This window comes from Peromyscus californicus, unplaced genomic scaffold, assembly GCF_007827085.1.
Source record: "Peromyscus californicus insignis strain IS unplaced genomic scaffold, ASM782708v3 Scaffold_19__1_contigs__length_69161282, whole genome shotgun sequence".
Taxonomy (NCBI): domain Eukaryota; kingdom Metazoa; phylum Chordata; class Mammalia; order Rodentia; family Cricetidae; genus Peromyscus; species Peromyscus californicus.
Genome location: NW_026294491.1, coordinates 50563596 through 50584872, shown reverse-complemented (window position 1 = coordinate 50584872; position 21277 = coordinate 50563596). Strand labels below are relative to the sequence as shown.

Genomic DNA, 21277 nt, shown 5'->3' with positions numbered 1-21277 from the left:
TGGCTATCTGGAGTCTTGCACTTATACCCTTCCTATGTGAAGTACTTCAACAGTTTGAGTTGCTGCTGACTCACTGGTGAGACACAGGAGCTCCTCCAGAGTTGACAGACTGGAGAGCTTTGCTTGCTGTCCCCCCACATCCAAGTCCAGTGGTGAGGGCTCTACCTACTTCCGTTACGTTCCTAGGGAAGAAAATGATTTACCACTCATAATGTTACCTAAGGCTAGTCCCATCTGGAGATAACTTACCACTGCCTAGTAACCAAACTGGAACAGCAAACAAGCAAAAAGTCTGCACACTGAGATTTATTAAGAACTTAGTAAAAGTGAAAAAAAAACCAAAATATCTGTCTTCATAGATTATCCTCTAGGATGTTTGCGCACATCTTGTATTGTCAGTCTTATATGATTCTAATAAGAAAGGTAAAAGATGACTAATTAAATGGTAGAGGTGAGATCTAAGCATTTGTTCATTCTTATGAGAAGGACTTTGGCTAAAGGACTCTAAGACCAGGGCCAGAAATAAGACAAGATCAAAGGAATTGTAGAAATGCAGTTCAATAGTAGTTTCTTGAGTCTTCTAAACCACCAGTATTGAGCCAATGTAAGAGCTGAAATTGATCATTCCAACTCTGTAGAGCACAGCCCCCATGCTTTGTTGAACACCTCACATCACACTATCTGGCCCACACCACATATCTGCCTCCTGTCTATCTACTGTCTGCCTTAGGTTCATGCTCAATGGACAGCTAAATACTCCACAAATCTTAGAGTCTTTGTGATGTAGTATACCTGGGACCAAAATGCGCTTTCCCATCGCTCTACCTGGGGACTCCCTATCTGACCCAAACCATTAGCCTCTAAACTACCTTCTCCATGTAAGCCCTCGTTAACTCCTGCTCACCTCCTGCAAGCCAAAGTTACCACTCCTCACTTTGGACCATGTATCTGGTGTTCACCATGGTACACCTAGGTGAACTAAGTTCACATCCTTCTTTTCCACAGTACTGTGCACTTCTAGAAGAAGGCTAGTCTAATTCCTTTTATACCCCCAGCTCCTAGCACAGTGTTGGCATATAATAAGAAATAGATCAACATTTCTTGAAGAATGCAAAAGAGAGATTCTAGCTGACAGGCTAGTGGGATAGTCCAGTCTTCCTAAATTCAGAAGGTGGAACTATGGGTGAAATGGAAAATGATTAATATATAATAGATTCAATTAGCTGAGTTATGAAATATAGAAATGAGAGATAATAAGAACTGGAAGATTATTACAGCCACAATTCCTAGCTAAAAGGACAGAGAAACTCTAGAGGCTATAATAAACATGAGAAGAACAGAAGAAAAAGAACATGAATTCTGCTTCAGGCTTCTGGACCCGATAGGCAGATGATCACCATTAACAGATGGTTAGCAGACAGTAGTGTATTCAAAGCCTAAGCTTTCCGAAAGGCTATAGACGTTAAGGGCATGCAGTGGTAAATACAGAGTGGAGGCTATCGAAGAGATACTGAAGAGAAGCATGACAATTACTAGACCAGGTACTACCTCTATGTAAAAAACAAAGGGCTGGGAAGAAGGAAGCAAAAGGATCGGAGAAGCAAGCAGATGGCGTGCTCCAAGAACATGAGATGTCACAGAATCCCAGAAGGAGGACCAAAGTTGTATAAGGTTGAGTCCAAACTGAAGAAGTGCCGTGGAGCCCTCATCATGGTGACCCCCACAAACGCAGCTTCACTAGATGATGGAATAGAATGCAGAAGAGCCACAGAGGAGGGTGAAGACGGTGAGTGGGGATGGTGCTCCCTCAAGTGGCCGTTGTAACAGGCATGGGCAGAGTTGCTGTAAGTTCTGTAACTTGTCACCACCGCCATCTTATAACTGAGAGTGATTGGTGTAGTTCAGCTGCATTTGAAGTTTCTGCTGCTCAGAGCCACTAACTTTTGCTTCTTTAAGAAGTTAATAATGTAATATATGGGGTTGGAGATAGAGCTTAATGGCAGGTCACTTGCTAATGTGCCCCATGTCCTGAGATCATTGCTGGCAACACACACACACACACACACACACACACACACACACACACACACACACACACACACAGGGCCTAATATAGTCTTGAGATTGGGCTGGGGAAATAGTTTGAGAGTTCATCTTTACTCTCTTTTAAAGTATGTCACAGTTCTTATGAATCATCTGTTCTGTGTTTTGTTTTGCTTTTTTTCCTAAAAAGATAAACCAAGAAGATCTTAAAAGATCCCTTCCAAAGAGACACAGACTATCACTAAAGCTAATAAAAATTGTATATGCCTGCTGCTCCGGGCCGCGGTCAGGGTCTGACTGTGACCCTTCATACTTGAAGTCATTATTTCCCATGTGGTTTTCTCCTCCTGTCAACAAAGATCATGGGCGTTGTTTAGTGCAGCAAAGGGAGAACTGACATGTCTCCACCCTTGCAGTGAAGTACATTTTATTGTGTCATCCACTATTTATGACCAAGGAGATCTATGGATTTTAGGTCATGACGGTGAAGGCTCATGGCTCTTTTTAGCTGGTGACATTTCCATCTTAGTGGATTTATTCCATTAAATTTACCACTGAAGACTTGTGTGTTTTGATTTCGCAATAGTCGATCATGTCATTTTAAATATAGCCTCTGAAGCAGTTTGGGGAAGATAATTAAAATCCAATTAAATGCGGGGCTTTAGTGGAGATCAAATATATTAACTAAATAAAATATCCGGGGTCATTTCACTCTGCTAGTGACTTCCTGGGAATTACAGTTGATGAATTTCTGCAAATGGAGTGAGTCCTTCCCCAGGGAAGCCATAGGAAACTCAGGGAAAACCTTAGAGGAGCCGAGGGAACTGGGGACAGACTTGGCTCCCAGTAATCACACACAAGGCAACTCCTGCTGAAAAACAAAGGTAGTTTATGTGAAACCTCTTCAGATAGGTTAGCTGCGTGTTTTTTATATTCTATGTATATGTTAGTATCTTCCTGCTAAAACTTAAGCTGCTGGAGGAAGGGATCTTTGCTTTGATTCTACCATGTCCCAAGCACCCACAACAGTATCTGGCACACTAACTGACTCACAATTGTTTGTTACACGAGTGAGTGATTTTTCTAAGAACTCTCATTTTCTGAAGTTTTGCATTTCCTACCCAGGAAACCTCTCTTTAGAACTTCCTCCTGTTCATGCCATTTTTTTCCTCTCCTCAGAACACCTCCCTCTGCCCCCACGCCATGCCTTTGTAATACATCTCCCTGACTTCCAGAGATAGTGGTTCATTTTCTGCTCCACTGCTTAGAGAAGCAGGTCTTCCATGCGCCCATCCTCCCCTCAGGAAGTGAGCAGCAGAGAATCTGGATATAGTCCTCTTGGTCTTAGTTTTTTATTGCTCATCCAATTTTGTACATTGTCTCAGGATTTACTCAAACTTTGTGGATAATGTCCATCTGATCTCCCTCTTGACAACACAGTTACCATGGCTACAGTCTTGTTCTGAAAGAGGTAAGAAGTGAAGCCATACATTTAATATCCCATGACTTGTCCCCAAAACATTGCCTGGTAGATTCCTAATGGCCCCAGAGTAGCACAACAGACATGCCAGAGGAAAGGAACTTCACTTTTGTTGTACACAGAAAGACCCCTGTTGGTGGCTATAGAGATGACTACCTGGATCTCCTTTGAAGAGACCCTGCGTGGGGACAGGGTTGGGTCCAGTTCTTTCAAGTCTATTGTGCTTCTTCTGAGCTTCTTGCAGGCAAGGATGGAGCATACAGAGATCTTAGAGCTTCCTTATCCCACTCAAAGTGGAACCCCTAACACTTCTGGATCTCCCGGTTCAACTTGTCCCTCCTGTTTCTGCCTCCTTTATGCCTCGTGGGGCTCTCCCCATAAATCTCTTCCATATAAAATCCCATCTTGCCATTAGCTTTGTGGAGAACCTGAAGGGACACCTCGAAAGTTGGCTACCTTACAAAATCATCAATGAGAGGCACTAAAGGAACATACTGTGGATGAAGGTGTCACTTTCTAAAAGCCTAATTGCAAACACTGCGCCTCCAAATGCAGTCAAATGCAGGTTCTAGTCACATAATGGGTCAGTGGAGGAGACTCATATGTTCACAGGGACAGGTCGTCTTAAACCCTTTGTCTAAGTGTGTACTATATTGAATCTGTGAATTTCTACAAGGATCCTAGCCTTTCATTTCATTGCCTTCATCTGCTAAATTATCAACAGTGGTGGCTAATATGTCAATTAACATGTTAGATCTCAAATGACAGTAATATGAATCTGCATAAAATAACACATTTTACACAATAATAATTATGGCTTCGTTTTCCATCCCAAACTCAGTAAGCACTTGTCACCTTTGAAGTTCTGCAAAAGAAGCCTGTGGTGTAAAGATAATGAGTTATCTTCATCTAGTGGTGGGCATCAAGAGAAGCTATACCCCAACAGAAGGACTCACTAATATGAGCAAATTAAGTAACCAAGAAATCAGTAGGTAAAACTTTCAGACTAGGTACTAACTCTTGGTAGAAGATGCTTCCCTTTTCAACCTAGACAGTGCTCTGAGCTAACCCCTGGGGATTTGGCCAGAAGGCACCTCCAGCAGCTGTTCTCAAGGAGAAGGCTTATGTCAGCACCATTTATATCAAGTACACCCGGAACATTGTGTCAGCAGCATAACTGCGGGCATGTCAGCATCTCTATTTTACACCCCCTAAAATGTGTACACTTTAATTAGACTAAAGCCCGGGAATGGTTTGTTGAGAGCTTAACATGGAAGTAATGACTTCCTAAGGGAGTCATCCCTCCCCACCCTGGGGAATCATCTAATATTTGTCTTTGAAAAGCCAATCCCTCATGGTGTGCTCCCTCTAGGAGGCTACTCTCAAAAAGCAATAACTTTACCCCCTGAATCTAGTGGAATATTTATGGTGAACTGGGATCAATAATTTGTCTGGACACCTACAGACTTCTGTATTCTGCTAGTACCCACTTCAGCCACGTGCTCTATGTTCTTCCTCAAGCAGGTTGTCTTGTGTCCCTGCTCCATTTAAACGGGGGAGAGAACGTTTCCACAGAGAGAGCTAGTTGAATGACAAACTGCCTACAATCCAGGGGAGGCTTGAGGAGGCCTCTGAGGGAACAGCAAGTTTCTCTGAAGACAGAGATCAGTGAGCCCCCAAAAGCTTAAGAACATTTTCAGAACTCTCTCCTTTCCCCCGCAAAGTGTTGAGTCTGTTTGGACCATTCTTTGGTTAAAAAAAAAAAATCTTCCTTGCCAAGCTTCGGCAGTGCATATACTAAAATTGAAACGATACAGAGAAGATTAGGACAGCCCTGCGCAAGGATGATACACGAATTGGTGAAGCGTTCCATGTTTTTAAACAGCCGAAACTGTTGTATCTTTGTATTTATTACTTGATGTAATCAAGCTTATTTTCATTAACAAAAAAAAAAAATCTACCTTTATCATCTCTCTCGGTGCCTCATTAGGCTGAACGATGGTTTAAAGAGAGAACAGCCCAAGTTAATTTTTGAAAACCTCAAAAGATTCAGTTGTGTAGGGACAACAATGTGTATGTGAGAGAATTATATCCAGTTAGGTTTGGAAGATAAAGAATCATTTGAAGCCCTTCCTGTCGGGAGCAGGATGCTAGGAAGAAACATCAGAGGAGAGTTAAAACTGAACTAAGACTTTTGAAGGAGAAATCAGGGATTTCTTTATGATGATGATGGCGACCAGATACTAACTTCTAACCAAACAGAACTGGTGCCTCCACAGAAGTTCCTCTCTGACCAGTAACTGAGTTCCTTACATCTCAGTGTCTCCTGGAACCTCCTTTTGCTGAAAGGAGCATACTTTATATCAGGAAACAAAATGCATGTTCTGGAATGCACACATAGATGTGCATGTATATACACAATACACACAGCCGGGGGAAGGGAGGGAGAGAAGAGAGACTTTTAGAGCTTACTTTTTCTTCTTTTCTTTTATTATCTCTTCATACAGGGTTTTAATGTGTATCCCAAACTGGCCCTGTGGGGGTTTCTTCTTTCTTTGTAGTCTGTTGACTGCCAGACCACAAGGGCAGAAAAGGCAGAAGTGATAAGCAGGGCCTCGTCCTGCCTGTGGTATGATGGAAATAGCCTTCCAGGACTCTGCTTTAGAGTTGCAGTTCAACTTTACTCAAGGGTGAGGGCAGTGTCTGGGGCACAACCTAATCTGCATTAAACAGCATACACCTATCATAAGATTCCTAGTACAAGTCTTAGTTATCATATGTGGAAACACCGGCCTGTCATAAAGTCTAATTACATATGGGCAGCAGGGGGCAAGCTTCCACAGGGAACTGTGTCAAGGGTCATACTTGAGATAAGTCAGGCATCTGGACCTAGAGACATTCTCCAAATAAGGTCAGAGAGAGAGCAGGGAGCCTCCGCTGCTGGGAAGGAGTCCTTCTATGTTGCACCAAGCTCGGAGAGAGTTGCCAGGCCACTGTAGACTGCAACCTCTGACCAGTGGGGCCTCCCAACAGCCCAGACCTTGATATTCACCTGCCTCAGCTTACTTGGTGCTAGGATTACAGGTTTGCATCATTATGCCTCCTTGAAGTACTCTTGCTTGTTGCAGTAATTTTATGGGGAAAATGTAGAAAATGGTTACTACAATGATTTTTGCCAAGTCAGAGTTCTCAACTGTTCATTGCAAAGTCTTCACACCAGGGTCTTGACAGAGACCCAAAAAGAATAATGCTATGTTTAGTGTCGGACCAATATTCCCAATCAATAGCTCTCATAATCCCACTAGCTCTTACAAAAAAAAATAAATAAATAAAAGTTTTTTTCTTTAGTGCTACCAGTATCTTTTCTATGTTTTAAACATACAGTTTCAGAGACATCTTTCTGGAACAGCCAGGGTTCTGGATAGGAGACCTGGGCAGGATATATTTGGTGTCGTGTGTTACTTTGTTAACACAGAAAAATAAATTTTACTTGAACTGCATCTTTTTGAAGGCTCACAAATTGCTTTACAGCTGTCACCACAGAACCACTCTTCAATCACGTTGAAGAATTATAAAGGACACACACACACAAAAAAATATCTGAAGATGAAATAAGGGAAATGCTTCTCCTTCCTAATAAAAAGGAAAAAGGAGTATCACAGGAAATTGCAGACTGCTGGTTGACGATGAGCTCCAGAGCCAAGGATCAAACAAGCCATTTCAGTGCCCAATGAGCAACAGGGAGCCTTCCTTTTCAGAGAGCATCGTATTAATGAGGATGATGAAGAGACTTGTTACATTTTGAGCCAATTTTTAACACCAATAGGGTTCTAAGTCTATTGCACTGAATAAGTATCGTGATGCTATAGACCTGGCTCTAGCCTTATTTTTTTTCCAGAAACTCCCCATGCAATTCTGAGTAATCATACTTTCATTTGTTGGATTCTCAGACTTTTACTTGTCAATGTTCCTTGAAATCTGAGCTCAAAACTGGGGTTCAAATTCCCAAAGATATTTGTACCTAGAGTCAACGCCACTTAAGAGTAGCAGTTTGCCTCATGGGGGTGTCCACCTGTTGTGATTTGTGTTTTGACGAAGGCTGTTGAAATGGAAATGTTCATATCTGGGTTATAAAATCCTATTTTCTTCTTCCTTGTCCATAACTGATTACTATAGAGCTAGATAATTCATTCAAACTTAGTTGACCAAATTCTCTCCAGGACATTGAACGAAAAGATGGAAGGCTCTTTTCCAGGTTTTGTGGCTTGAGCAGCCATGGACAGCAAAGCCTCTCACAATACCCTTTACTAGACAAGTGCTGGAAGTCCTGCACAGGAACCAGAGCAAGTGCCACAAGTTTCTGGAAATGGTGGCATTGCAGGTCAGCCTGAAGAGCTATGACCCACAGAAGGACAAACACTTCTGGAGCACCATCAGGTTTAAGTACACTTCTCACTCCAAGTTCTCTGTGTCCTGGGGACCACCAGCACTGTGATGAAGCCAAGGCTGTGGAGATCCCCTGCATGGACATTGAAGTGCTGAAGAAAGCTTACAAAGAACAAGAAGTTGGTCCAAAAGCTGACCAAGAAGTATGCTGCCTCTGAGTCTCTAATCAAGCAAATCCCATGTATTCTGGACCCAGACCTGAGCAAGGCTGGCAAGTTCTCTTCCCTGTTGACATGCAATGAAAACATGGTGACCAAAGTCAATGAGGTGAAGTCCATGATCAAGGTCCAGATGAAGAAGGTGCTGTGTCTGGCCATTGCTGTTGGGCACATGAAGAGGACTGATGATAATCTGGCTGCCAATTTCTTGGTGTCCTTGCTTAAGAAGAACTAGCACCATGGGAAAGCCCCAGCATCTGTACTAGGATGCCCCAATAAACCTTAGTGCTATCATCCCCTTGGTCTGCTTGTGATTGGGGGTAGGGTGTTTGTGAGCTCAATTACAGCCTTGGTAAAGAAAAAGAGAAAGAAAGGAAGGAAGGAAGGAAGGAAGGAAGGAAGGAAGGAAGGAAGGAAGGAAGGAAAGGAAAAAGAAAACAAGAAAGAAAGAGAAAGAAAGGAACCTAAAGATGGGGTATTGTCAATCTAGAGACACCAAAAGAGATTTTTACATTGTTAAAGAATAAAATGGAAGGAATGAGTGAATAGTGCTCTTAACACCTCCCTTGTCCATGATAGATGCCTCTCCTTGCAGTGCCTGGGACTACCAAGAGCCCTGGATAGGGACCTGTTTAAAATTTCTTCTCTTTGAGATACTCTATAACCTTACACTACTACCTAAAGTCAATCAGATGCCTCAAAAACCTTTAAGTCCCAGTGTAGCTAGAGTTTTCCTGCCTGGCCCACAGTCAGGACAAATCTCTCTCACCTGTCAGTCCCACAGCCACTCAGACCCAACCAAGTAAACACAGAGACTTATATTGGTTACAAACTGTATGGCCATGTCAGGCTTCTTGCTAACTGTTCTTACAGCTTAAATCAATCCATTTCTATAAATCTATACCTTGCCACGTGGCTCGTGGCTTACGGGCATCTTCACATGCTGTTTGTCATCCTGGTGGCTGGCAGTGTCTCTGACTCAGCCTTCCACTTCCCAGCTTTATTTTCCTCCTTGTCCCGCCTATACTTCTTGCCTGGCCACTGGCCAATCAGTGATTTATTTATTGACCAATTAGCAACACACTTGACATACAGACCATCCCACAGCATCCCAGACTTATGGTGTTGTATTAGGGTCCCGTGACCAGACTCTGATTTCACAAAGTGATCAGATGAGGACGTTACTTTTGTTAATTGACATTATATTTCTTCTATGGGATTGTGTGAGATTGAACTGTCATAACAGTGTCCACACACTAATACAGGAACTCTACACACCCTATGGATCCTTGTTCAACAATGTTACTAGTGGTAATAAGGTAAGCTTGCATTGTGAAATGAAACTCTTTATATAACTAATATAAATATTATATAAATACTTGTATAAATATATATAACATAATAATATATAATACGGACATCTCATAAACATCTGTTATAAATTTAAATGTATTAAGTTCACATTTGATAAATTATTTACTAGAGGTCACAGTAAAGAATACTTCCTTTAGGATTGTAGGAGCCAGAAGGGTCAAGGGCACCACAAGAACACCGCCCACAGAATCAACTAAGCAGGGCTCATAGGGGCTCACAGGGACTGAAGCGACAATCACGGAGCCTGCGCTAGGTCCTCTACATATACCTTATGGTCCTTTATGTCCGATCTTGATATGAGCATTTGTGCCTAGTCTTATCGTAGCTTGCTATGCCATGTTCAGTTGGTATCCCTGGGGGGCCTGCTCTTTTTTTCTGAAGGGAAACAGAGAAGAAGTGGATCTGGGGAAGAGGGAAGATGGGGAGAAGGGACTGGAAGGAGAGGAGGGGGGAGAAAATACAGTGAGGATTTAATATATGAGAGAACAACAACAAAAGAATACTTTCTTCAATAAACTGCTACATATACCTAAAAACAGATGAATTAACACCAAAACCAGTATTGGAGAATGGAAGCACTAATATACAATTTCTCATTCAACATTAACATTGCATTACTTCAATGAGAGTGATAACTTCAAACTTGTAGGACTAAAGAAAAACACATCTATAACAAAAATGTTTCTCTGTGATTCCATTTATGCCATTTGGGGATCCAAACACAAGACAGCAGAGTAGATGCAGAACTGGGCTGAATCAGAAAACTCTCAGCTTGAAGCAGACAAGTCATGCTGAGGACAGGTGTACAGCTGCATCTCTTAAGCCCAGCCAAGCACGTTGTCATGTTAGGCCCGCCTCGGCTGCCTGAGTCTAAATCTTAATGCTACATCTCCAAGAGTGACCTTCACATTTCATCATTTCTACCTCATCTACCATTTTGCATTGGCTTTCTTATTTTGTTGCATGTGAATGATCAATAACTAATCCTATAATTTTAGAACTTAAATAAAGGCTTTCACCCCATAGGAAGAGCAAGATTAGTCGAGAAAAAAAAAGACAACTAAAAATAAACATTGCAAACAAATTTTATGTATGCACGACCCTTGGACATGTCAAGTATATTTTCAAATCTTCTTTAATCCACCCAGTCAATCGTGTTAAGCCAACACATTAGTCCTGTCAGTGCCTGGTCAAGCCCGAAGAATCAAACTGCGTGGTTTGGGCTAAAAGGAAAGTTTTCATGCTGGAAAACTGTCAACTGTGTCATGATTTTTTTCCTCCCAGTTTATGGGAGCTCATTAAAGCAGCATCCATCCCCCTTAAAACCCACCCACAATTTACTGTCAAATACATCACCCTCAATTAAAGGTTATTCTTTCTAATAATGTTTCCCAACATACACTCCTTTTTTTTTCTTTTAAAAGAGTGAAGTGACTAGTAACTGTGAGAAAATAAGCTTGTTCATCACATTTTATCACTTTCCCTGCTATTTTTTTTCCCTCTGAGACACCACAGCCTTTTTACGTCCATGCTGGCTGTGCATGTTTGTGACATCTATCACTGAGAGCCATACCTGCCAGGACAAAAACACAGAGGAGGGAGAGTCATTGCTGGTCAAATCCCTTTAGACTATGTCAGAATGAGTGATGGTAGCAGGAGCTTGCAGAAGAGCCACAGAACCTGTGGGATGCTAGGATGCTTTATCTAGATCAGAATCTGTGCAAATCTCCTGTAGTGGGTATTCTCTTTAACCATTTTTCATATTTAACATAAGTCACAATTTCATTTTTAGGGCTAAATCATTCAATATCCCAAGGTCCTCAACTAAGGACATTTTTTTTTCTGTGTTTTATTATCGGATTTGATGGGCAAACAAATAATTTGGTGTTTACATCTAAGGTCACTCAATGCCTTGAGACAGGATAACAGCTTTACATGAAAGCAGTATAAAGAATGGAAAAAATGCAAGCATTGTCTGGTCATTGCCAGTGGCTTTTCTCAGAAAGGAGAATTGTGGGTTCTCTGTCACATTTATTTTAAAATTCTGTGAGGTCCTGCATGATGTTTTTCAGTTCCCACTGTTGTTTAGTTGTTGTAGTTCTTTAAAATACACACACACACACACAGAGAGAGAGAGAGAGAGAGAGAGAGAGAGAGAGAGAGAGAGAGAGAGAGAGAGAGAGAGAGAGAGATGAGATGAGATGAGATGATCTATTGATCTATCCTGGTTACTGTTGCTTCTCATTCATCCTAATATGCCCTATCCAGGTGCACATGAGTGGGGAGGCTCACATGGGGGAAAACGTTTGGCCATAGTTTAACATTTAGAACTACTTCAATGCTGAGATGCTGGCATTATCTTCAAACACTATGTATTCATAGAGTCACATAAATATTCTCACAGGGTGTTCATCATTCATGCAATTTTCAATGAGCCCTATTGCTTAGGTGGCTTTTGAATAAGGCCTTTGGTGACCTATGAGTAGCATCTGGTGTGTATGAATGGTCTTGATCTAAACATTTACAATACATGAACTTTGTGGGTTTTTTTTTTTTTTTTTTTTTTTTTTTTTGGTGTTTAACATCTGGAACCCTGGACAACTGGGAGTGGCTCAGGATCTGAACTGATCTATTACCAGAACCTTCCACCCTTTGCTGTCCTAAGCTCCAATTCGACTTCTTCTCCTTTGCTCCCATGTCTTTACCACAGCCCACCACATTGTGTCTCAAACTGTCTCAAAGACCAGCGACACTTAGGTCACAGTGACCACGGTGGCTATCCATCACTGTTCAGAGCATCTGCCAACCCCACTTACCCCTTCGAGATGTTTGCTCCTCAACCTTACCGCCTCATTCCCACATATTACTGCCAATTTTACCAGTTGGGGTGAGCATACAATTCCGTTAAATCTGAAAGTGAGTGCGACAGAAATCAAAGTTTGGTTCTTGCCAAACGTATCCTGAAAGCTTTGGGAAAACCTCACAATGGGAAATCGTAACACCAAATAAAGATAACCAAACAAGCCTGTCAAATGGATCACAGGCAATGCCACTATATTCGGCTAAGGAGACAATTTTAAACATCTAGAAAGGATCTCCATGAGGGTTGGTTGCCAGCGCCTTTATATCTTGTCTCCATCCTCAAGAAACCATAGCTAGAAAGTGCAGGATCAGACGGTTCTCCAAACAGAAGGAAAAGTCTTTTTTTTAATTATTTATTTTTATTTTATGTACATTGATGTTTTGTCTGCATGTATGTCTGTGTGAGGGTGTCAGGTTCTCTGGAACTGGGGTTACAGACAGTTGTGAGCTGCCAGGTGGGCGCTGGGAACTGAACCTGGGTCCTCCAGAAGAGTAGTCAGTGCTCTCAACTGCTGAGCCATCTCTCCAGCCCCTAAGTCTTGTTTCTCATTAAAAGATTAGCAAGCTAAAAGTATAATTAAATGTCTATGAACACTCTTTTTTAAACTTTTCACAACTGACTTTTAAAACATAAACTAACAAATTCTTGATAAAAGAACTCCTTACAAGCTTTGTCTGGGTCCCTAACCCCCGCCCCCAGTGTCCCCATTACTTTTCATTGCTATGATAAAACACTAACGAGACCAACATAGGAAGGAAGGGGCTGACTTGATTTGATTTACAGGTTACAGTCCATCATCCAGGGAGGCCTAGGCAGGGACGTGAGGGAGGAATCTGGAAGCAGAGACTAAAGCAGAGGCCACGGGGGAACTCTGCTTGGGGGCTTGCTCTCCAAGCTTGTTCAGCTCATTTCCTTCTGCAGCCTGGGGCCACCTGCCCAGAGATGACAACATCCATGATGGCCTGGGCCTTCCTCCATCAACAATAAATCAAGAAAACACCACACAGTCATGCCCACAGGCCAATCTGGTGGAGGAAATACTTCAACCGAAGTTCTTTCTTCTCTTGTGCCTCGAAGTTTGTGTTAAGAGCTAACCCACATACTCACTAAGAGCAGTTTAAAGAAACCCCAAGCCAAAGAAGGGACGTGACAGCTCCTTGGTGCTAATGCACTGATAAAAGCTATGAGCTACCTATGGTCGTGATTCACCTCATAAAAGACACTGAGTGGTGAAGACAAGGACTATGGATTCGGGTCCCTCAATGTCACTCCTAAGGCCAGGCACATACATTTCATTCTAGGGTTGACCACACCCAACAGCTTACTTCCTTTTTGCTTAAGTACCTACAAGTTGAGTTTCTAACACATTTAACAATAATATAAATACTTATATATAATAATATACTAAATTTTTGGACATCTCCTTGTGTGGCTTTGAGGACAGAAGAGTGAATAAACAAGACCACAGCCCAGACCTTTCTAAGACTTATAGCCTAGTTCCCCAATGGCTGGAAGGGACTGCAAATGGGAATTTTATATTTGTATCACAGTAACATTTGTATTATAATTCATTCATGATGCATTAATAATGTCTGACAGATCCAACATGGGCATTAAAGGTTAGAGTACTTCCAAGCCATAACCCTGCAACGAAATGCCAGTGAGAATATGCCCTCCAAGTGATACTCTTTTGTCATTGCCAAAGTCAGAATTTGAAAGCAAAGCTCTGGTCTCACTAAGCAAAGCCATTTCTTCTGAGAGCTGCTGACTCACGCCAGGTGTTTACCTTGTAGGTCACAGTGCTTAGAACTGTCTCATGAATGGTGTGCTTCTGATAATGACACGGGAACAAGTGAGAAGTATTACTTTATTCATAAACTAGACCAGAAGTTTGATTTATCCCTAAAACCTTATGCTCATTTGCATTGCAGAATCCATGCTCCAGCAGGAGAGAGGAGGGTGAATTTTTTCCGGGCTAATGATCCAGGAATGGAGCACTCCCTGGGAAGCCCTCAGGAAAGGTCTTGTACAAATCAATATTGCCAGTCAAGTGTTTCTTCCACTGGGGATATCAAGGCTAAAACTCACTGGGCAGGAAAATTCAGGACTGGACCCCAGTATCTTTAATTTTGATGAAGGTTTTGTTTGAAGTAATTTACAATAAAAGGTAAAGTGAATTCTAATCTTCAAGCCAGAAGAAGAAGAAGAAGAAGAAGAAGAAGAAGAAGAAGAAGAAGAAGAAGAAGAAGAAGAAGAAGAAGAAGAAGAAGAAGAAATTTTAAGACGTAGTTATTAAATGGCCCAGGAGAAATAAACTCACATCAAACGAAGCTGAGTCTGTTATTTCTGAAAAGCCTTTTCTTCCTCTGTTCCTTAAAGAGCAATCACACTGATCTAGAGGGAATTTTATTTTTATCCTTTCTGGCTTAACTTCTGTTTATTGCAAAGGAGGTTAATATCTTCCCTAAACTTGGGTTTCGTAACACAGCATTAAGACCTGACAACTAACATCTTATTGAAATACCTGGGATGAAACAAAACATCATTGGCTTGTACTGGCTCCTATAAACCTCAGTTTTCAAAAGCTTTCCATGTCAATTACCTCCCATAACAAAGCAGGTCACGCTGGCCTCCTGATGACGCTGAGAGGGTCATATCATCAGTCAGGGCCTTGCTTAGACTTCACAGTCAAATCTAATTTCTTGTAGTTACTCCTGAGAGTTAGGCTGCCTTAATCAATTGAATTCCTGAAGAAAATGAGGACCTCAGAAGTAAACCTGAATTTATTAAAAACAACCTTGCAATCAAAATTTCCCCCAGCTACAGGGCGTGCTAATGCCATTCGCTCAATACGTGCTACTCAGCAGTTTTAAGGATGTATTTTCTAGACTATCCTGAGGTCTCTTCCCATTAGAGAAAAAATGTTGAATGGAATGCAGTTCATACAATATTAATCTCTTGCTCTACTTTACAGCTTGGTAATAAAGTTATTTATGCTGCCAGAGGCATTTCATGACATTAACGGTGGAAAGAGAGCAGTAGACAGGTGGACTGAGTCTGTGACTGTGACAAAGGGCAGAGAAACAGCATCTCTCTGCAAGGCCACAGAACAGGGCCGTGAGCAAGAGGAACGACCCTGGAATGAATCCTTCATGCGATACACAGAAGAGCAACTGATGCCTAAATCAATCTCTGTCCTATCTCCTGGAACAAATGAATAGCAGACATTGTCAATTAGATGAACATAGTCTAGATGTAGGTCAACTAGCTGCCAATCACAAAACCTATCTCTTTTCCAGATCAAATATATCCTTTCAGATCTAATTATGTATTCTGTATCTTACTCTCCACATATTAGCACAAGTTATCCTCTCAACCATACTATGTTTATTCACGTGGACATACTTTTATCTAATTATGCAATTTTATAAACCTTTATCTGTTCTATTTTATTTTTTCCTACATCCAATACCAACCAGAAAATGGTAATGCCATCTTGCCCAGGGGTTTGCTGTCTCCCACAGCATCCGCTACAATGGTAAATACGAGACAGACACACACAAAGTGTCTGTAAATAAAGGAATACAGAGCTAACATTTTGTCTGATGGAAGGTTATAATACTGTCATTTTCCATGATCAGATGTAGACCGTTCAAAAAGAAGGGAGTCATGCTATAAATAATTCAGAACAGAAGACCTGAAAGTCATTTATATTTTACTTTGAAATGCATTGAGGCTGGCCACATCTTTATAGAAATGTGCAAATACAAAAACAGTCAACAAACGACGATCTGTGTGCTGTGGTAAGCACACAGATGAAAAGGGTACGAGAACATTTGTGGTTGTGTCTGATCAGTTTTCCTCCCCAGCCAGTCCTTACAGCATCTTACATCCTCCTGTGTAACTGTCTGTTCCATCTGGTGAACTCCAACATCTGGGAAAGCAAACTCCCACATCACTCCAGGCTCTTCCATCTGATGTCTCTGTTATTGTGTGCAGCCTAAAGGCTGGCACCTCAAAAACTCTTAGACAACCTGCTCTCTTTCCTGCAGCTTTGAATTTCAGACCATGTTATGGAAAAACAGAAACAGAACATTCCAGAGCCGGTAGACACTTAGCATGCTCCTAAGGATTTCTAGATACCCACATTCCCTGAGCCTCAAATATGTGTCCTGTGGTCTACAGATAGTTTCTAATCAATTCATTTATAATATTTATCAGAATTTTTTGTTGTTTGTGGGCAAGCTACTACCAGAGATCCCCTGAAAGTATGAATGCTTTCTCCAGTTGTCCTGGAAGCAGTGGAAATGCCCAGTCCTACTTCTCAGGACAGCCGACTGTATATTTTTCCTGGAATTATATCACTTTACTAAGCTTTCTAAACCAGTGGTTCTCAACCTATGGGTCTTGCCCCATTTGGCAGTTGAAATGGCCCTTTCACACAGGTTTCCTAAGACCACCGAAAACACAAATATTTACATTATGATTCATAACAGTAGCAAAATTACAGTTATGACGTAGCAATGGAATGTGGTTGGAGGTCACCATAACGTGAGGAACTATATTAAAGAGTCACAGCACTAGGAAGGTTGAGAACCACTGCTCTAAACTCTCTGAGAGCTTTCAAAATCAAGATCTGCCTACCAAAGTATAAGCTCTTGGGTCCAACAGCTCCCATAAACATCTCAGTCTCCTCCTTATTTTAATTTTCAGACCTCTAACCTGCAAAGTCATATCTAATCGATGTCTCAAAGGATTTTGATGAAGTTGTAATATAATAATCAAATCCTAGCACTCAGCAGAATGTCGCTGTAACATAAATCTTGTCTGCCTCCTTAGATTTTCTCTGTCTCTCACCCGCCAGACAGCCCTGACTGCTGGGAGGCCTCCTTGGCCACTCCAGGCTGCTGAACTAGAAAAATCTAAGCAAACACTGAAGGTGCAGTGCAAGAGAGCTAAAGTCCTGTGGAAGAAGCTATGATCCCTGATAAAGAGTCAGGCAGATGAAACACCCTCCATTCTGAGCCTCTGCAGTGCGTCACCCATCAGAAGCCCCAGAACCTGATCCCTGGCCAGCTGTGTCCCTGTCACAGCTCCCAGGGCCCAGGATGCAATATTTCACATCCTGTTAATGCCCACCAGCCTCCACGTGCTTGCTCCCCTTTCTCATCCACTTTTTTTCAATTTGTACCTCCCAAATAAAACCCTGGCATAGCAGTTTCTGTTTGCTTTATTTTCTACATGCCATGGAACCCAGTCAAACCAAAGATCAGTGCTGTTTTTTCTTAAACTAGCTTGATCGGGTCTCTGGTACTTGAAACATTCCATGTGACCCCGTCACACCAAAGATCAGTCTATTAGTTCTTGAACTAGCTTAATCGGATCTCTGGAGCTTGAAACCAAGAAATCAGAAAAGAGCAAAGAGGCCGAGTATCTATGTTAACGCCATACTACATCAAAAGACAGGTGGGCTACTCAGCCACCCAGCACTGAGCCTGAGAGGCCTTTAGAAGGTAATGAAGGTGTGACAGTGACAGTAGTGGGGCTCCTTTTCTTTTTCTTCTTCCTCGTCCGGCTGTGGAGGTGATGGAAGAGTGTTAAGAATGGAGTTAGGTGCTCTGAGCATCATAAGCACCCTACAGCAGAACTACATTCACAGCTCATGAAGGCAACTTTAAACAATAACACTAAATGCCTCTTAAAGTCACTTGCTAATAAATGGAATGATGGGCTTTTCAAATATGTATATGAAGGTTTTTCAGATGAATCTCATCAAGAATCAACTATTTTTAAAAGCCAAACTTTTTTTTTTTTATCTTCTCCTGAACCAACCAAGAAACTTTGAGGGCTGTTCATCTGTTTCTAGCTCATACACTGATGTTGAAAGTCTTGTTCTGTTAGAAATTCTTGGAAGGTTAATTGTTTACATAGAAGGTACCTATACCTTTTATTAGCTAAGTGGAGTTGAGAAAATTATTTAACCTTTCTGTGACTTTGATTTCTCTTCTTTAAAACATAATATCTACTTCAAAGATTCAAAAATGAAGAAAATGAATACAAAGACGTCTATGAGGATCACTCAACTGAAAAGAAATCTTAATCTAGTAATCTAGGATTTGCCTTGTTATCCAATACCAACATGTTAGGCCTGCTCTCCAGAGCCCTAGATTGCCCCATTTGTATTATTTCTCTTCCCCCTCAAGCAAATATGTTTTGTTCATTGCCAAGCATGAAGCACAGATTTTAAAATGTAGCCAGACTCTCCACTCATCTAGATCCTTAAAAACCAAACTCACTTCAGCAAGCTATCATTGGAGCCCCAAAACAAAAGAAGAGGATCCAATCTACCCAGGCTTCAGGTAAAGATGGGCTGCAATAACATATCCTCTTGATGAAAGTATGCCTTGCTGCTGGGACCGTGTAGATCCCTTAAATAGTGAAGTTCCACTAATATGGTGCACTGTATGTATGCCAGCCACTAAACTCACCATTTATAAAATGATGTCTTAGGATCTTTGCATAGAATATCTGCAGTGCTGTAAGAAATACCTGATGTTGTTATCTTTCTTGAAAGGCAATTCCTTTTCTTCACAGTCCTCAACTAATGGTATTTTTCATTTGTTTCTGCCAGAGCATTCTGGGAAAGATAATAAACTATCATTCAGTCTCAGGACTCAGTATTTTCATGAGGGAATTAGAGTTGTATAAAAACCAGTATCTTTGTCAGCCTTGCTTAGTTGCCTGTAGTTCTCTGTCTAGGGTTGAGGCCTCGTGAGACATCTCCATTTCATGTCTATCAGCATCATCATAGTTGGGACTTCACAAGTGAAGTTTCTCTCACATTTCTAGGAGGTGAAATGTCACAGCAAACTCCTTGCTCCTCTGGTTCTCACAGTATTTCTGCCCACTTCTGAAACTGGGAGGAAATGGCTTTCTCCAGTTGGTTATCTAAAACCATAAACATATCAATGACATTACACGAACTGGGCAGATTGTGTATATATTTAGAACGCTCTCTCTCTCTCTCTCTCTCTCTCTCTCTCTCTCTCTCTCTCTCTCTCTCATCAACAATTAAAGAAAAAGAATTCGCCGGGCGGTGGTGGCGCACGCCTTTAATCCCAGCACTCGGGAGGCAGAGCCAGGCGGATCTCTGTGAGTTCGAGGCCAGCCTGGTCTCCAAAGCGAGTTCCAGGAAAGGCGCAAAGCTACACAGAGAAACCCTGTCTCGAAAAAAACCAAAAAAAAAAAAAAAAAAAAAAACAAAAAAAAAGAATCCATGAATTTGAGAGAGAAAAAGAATGTAGGCACATGAGAAGGGTTAGTGGGAGGAAAAAGAAGAAAGGAAAATTATGTAATTATAATTTCCAAAATATTACTTTAAAAGCCAGAACAAAATGATAATTTATGAAGTATGGCAAAAACTTAAACTTGCTGGGTGGTGGTGGTGCATGCCTTTAATCCCAGTACTCAGGAAGCTAAGGCAGATGGATCTCTGAGTTTGAGGCCAGCCTGGTCTACATAGTGAGTTCCAAGACAGTCAGGGCTACACAGAAAAATCCTGTCTCAAAAAACAAAAACCCAAGAAACCTAAACTGATTCTCAGACTTTAATTTTTCTTTAAGTGTGATATTCATACCACAAATGTACATACAACCACATAGCTAGCTGTATTCCTTGCCATTTTTCAAACAGTAACATGCCTATTGCATCATTCAGCAGAGGCTGCAAACACAAAACCATTTCCTGATTTCAGAAGACCATGGAAACATTAGGCAATTCCTATACTACAAATACAATCTCCAGCTACAGTGAAATGAAGCCATTCAGTGATTTTGGCCATTTGGACCTGCTGGCTGGTTCTGTCTTATCTGAACCAATCTCAGTATAGTGACTGTAGGGTTCCTGGCCCATTTAAAGGTCCAATACTTCCCCAGGAGAATATCTAGAGTACTAGCTTCTACAATGTCTTTCACAGCAGGAACGTCAGCCTCAATAGCTAATCCAGTATTCCTTTTCTTCTTAGGGCACTGCATAAAATCTGAAGATTGCTTTATTGCCCTTAACCCCAGTATTCTCTGACAGCGCCATAGAGTAGCTTCCTGTGCCTCAGTAGACTTCATAATAACATACTCCCTACTCCAGGACATCTCTTTCTACGATATGAACTGTTTGGCCAATTCAGTTTATGTTGCTCCACCTCCAGCTCTAGAATACTTATATCTTAGGAGAACTTTGAAAGCAGTAACAGCATCATCTACTGACCTTTCCATAGTATCCATCAGATTGTGTAGGACTTTGATGTACTGTACTAGAAATGACATTTTTTTTTTACTTGCTTGAAAACAACCACCTGCATGTCTCCAACATCTGAGAAATCAGCACTTTTTCAGTGTCCTATTTCTTCAGGGATATAAGGAATCAATTTAGGAAGAGCCACAGCACCAGATGGTCTGGGCACTAGGGATCTGAACAGCTAGTACAGCAGGGACTTAGTCCACCAAGTCGTCTTAGCTCTAGCCCCAGGACTATCATTTTAACTGGTGTGTTCTTTCTTAATTCATCATTGTTTGATTATAGCATCTCTAAAACTACCAATGAGATCTCATTCAGCACCCGGACTATAATTCCTTCAAGTTGTCCCTCACGATACCCGTCCTTTCAATTTTGTCATGTTCTCAGGGTTTTTAACGAGCTGAAGTAGGCTCCCTGCCACCAACCCATTCACCAAGTGATGAGCACTCTGTGCACAATCCTTCTAAAGACGCTCTCACATCAAATCACCCTTCTTCTCAGAAACCTTCAGTTACTGTGCTTACTAGAGAGACTTGCTCATTTTCCAGGCTGGGTTCCACACTTTCCCAGCTAAAATCCCCTATACTCCAGACAACGACATGCAGTCTCAATGAAAGAGAC

General features: G+C 41.5%; 1 non-coding gene and 1 pseudogene across 1 annotated transcript; both read left to right on the top strand.

The window, feature by feature from the left end:
• The first annotated feature begins 5298 nt into the window (after positions 1-5298).
• Positions 5299-5402, top strand: LOC128115081 (U6 spliceosomal RNA). Its single transcript, XR_008219978.1, has one exon. It is a non-coding gene; the product is annotated as a U6 spliceosomal RNA (small nuclear RNA).
• Positions 5403-5412: 10 nt separating this feature from the next.
• Positions 5413-10825, top strand: LOC128114103 (60S ribosomal protein L10a-like; annotated as a pseudogene).
• Positions 10826-21277: the final 10452 nt, after the last annotated feature.